At 39.9% G+C, this 2298-nt stretch overlaps 1 pseudogene; it reads left to right on the top strand.

Moving 5' to 3' along the window:
- Positions 1-215: 215 nt before the first annotated feature.
- LOC133750652 (bifunctional methylenetetrahydrofolate dehydrogenase/cyclohydrolase, mitochondrial-like) lies at positions 216-989 on the top strand (annotated as a pseudogene).
- Positions 990-2298: the final 1309 nt, after the last annotated feature.

The raw sequence follows: 2298 nt of genomic DNA, 5'->3' as shown, positions 1-2298 counted from the left end.
TACTCTGAATAGTTTTTCAGGCATTAAGCCATATGAACAAACTTTTTCAAAACCCCATAGAAATCTTGCTGTAAGCTGCTTCATAGAATGTCTGAGTCTCTCCTCCCAGTGCAGGCACCAGCCAGGGGCATGGCTGCGGCTTGTCTCTGATCAGTGCTGGCTGCCCAGTTGCCCTGGCTGGCACAGAGTTGTCACACCATCGCCCCTTCCACTTCATGGTAGCTGCAAATATACCTGTAGTCATTTCTGCAAGGAAGCTGACCCAGCAAATCAAGCAGGAAGTGTGGCAGGAGGGGGAAGAGTATCGTTCTGGTTCGTGAGAATCCTGCCAATCACTCCTACGTCCTCAACAACACCAGGGTAGATACAGATTTGGGAGTAAATAGTGAGACATTTCAGATTCGATTTCAGAGGAAGAATTATTGAAATTTAACCAACAATAATGGTGCATATGATGATATAGATATAATATAGGTGGACTTCCTGTTCAACTGCCACTTCCAGAGCACACTGATGAGAGAAATATGCAAAGCTGTTTCTCCAGAAACGAATCTGGGTATTCCCTGTTACCAGCTACACATGGGGAGTGTGGGAAATAATCAAGTGAACTGGAATTCCAAACTTAGGGAACAATGTAGTTGTGGCTGGAAGGTTAAAAAATGTTGAAATGCCCATTGCGATGTTACTACAAGCAGGAAGGGTACATGAACATCTAAGAGTTGATGCCTCTGTTAGAATATCTCATCAATACTCTCTTAAAGAACAGTTGAAAAAGCATACAATTCTTGCAGACATTGTAGTATTTGCTTTAAGGCATTCCAAATCTCATCACCGCATATACAATTAAGGAGGGGTCAACAGTGATAGTTGTGGGAATAAAGACAGTACAGGACCCTGTAACTGCTAGACATACATTAGTTGGCAATGTAGATTTTGAAAAAGTCAGGAAGAAAGTCAGTTACATCACTCCAGTCCCACGACAGTGGTAATGCTGTGGACACCATTATTGTTGCAAAACAGAAAAAAAAGTATTAAGTAAGTTCTGAAGAGCAGGAAGTGCTGAAGTCTAAAGAGCATGGAGTGGCCACCAATGAGACTGCTATCACTTCATGTTGGGATAGTTCTCCAAGCCAATTCAGAAAGCAAGCAGGCCAAAAGAAAATGCAATATTTTCATTTATTCTACTGAATGTTGTAAAATGATGCTCTGCATTTATTGAAAGTGTAAATGGGCGAGTGTTTGAAAATACATTTCTGCAGTACCTCATCAGAGAGCATTCCAGTGTCATGCTGGATCATGTGTCCTAGCCAAGAAGTCAGTAACTTAGCAATTGACATGCAAGAATTCAGTTAAAAATTTGCCTTTTCTATGATTGCAATATAGAATCCATATAAGCACCTGTTCCAGTCCTGACTGCCCCATTTCTGATCCAGTTCCCTGCTAATGGCCTAGGAACAACAATGGAAGATGACCCAAGTGCTTGGGCTCTGCTACCCACATGGGAGACCCAAAAGAAACTTCTGTCTCCTGGCTTCTGCCTGGACTACCCTTGGCCATTGTAGCCATTTAGGAGTGAACCAGCAGATATATATTCCTTTCAAATAAACCTTTTTTAAAATTAAGAGAGGCACTGTGTTAAACATTTTAAAACATCATGTACTTACGAAGAGATAGTACTTTTGTAGAATAAAATATTCCTCAGAATTTGAATATATTGTCTTCTGTTTAACATTTTTATATATTTGAAAGGCAGAGAAACAGTTGCCCTGTTTGTCTATTCAACTTAGAATGACTAGAGGGCCATCAAAGAAGGAGGTACCTTTCTCTGAAGGGAGGAGAGAACTTCCACTTTGACTATGACCCTGTCAGAATAAGATCGAAGTTGGCGAACACTAAAGGCTTCCATAGCCTTGGCAACTCATGACTAGAGCCTAGGGAGATTACTGACGCCAGAAACAAGAGTGTCAAATTGTTAAGTCAACAATAGGAGTCACCGTGTACGTACGTCTCATGTGGGATCTGTCCTTAATGGGTTGTCCAATGTGAAGTAATGCTATAACTAGTACTCAAACAGTATTTTTACACCTTGTGTTTCTGTGTGGGTGCAAACTGATGAAATCTTTACTTAGTATATACTGAATCCATCTTCTGTATATAAAGATAATTGAAAATGAAAAAAAACCAGCTTGGTGTTAAATTGGAAATTGCATAGAAAATTAATGAATTCTTAAAAAAATATCATGTAGGATCTCTGTCCTTAATGTTCTGTACATTGTGATTTAATGCTATAACTAGTAC

Source organism: Lepus europaeus, chromosome 2 (assembly GCF_033115175.1).
Source record: "Lepus europaeus isolate LE1 chromosome 2, mLepTim1.pri, whole genome shotgun sequence".
Lineage (NCBI taxonomy): Eukaryota > Metazoa > Chordata > Mammalia > Lagomorpha > Leporidae > Lepus > Lepus europaeus.
Note: the sequence above shows the minus strand (reverse complement) of the source record. Positions and strands in the feature narration are given on the sequence as shown.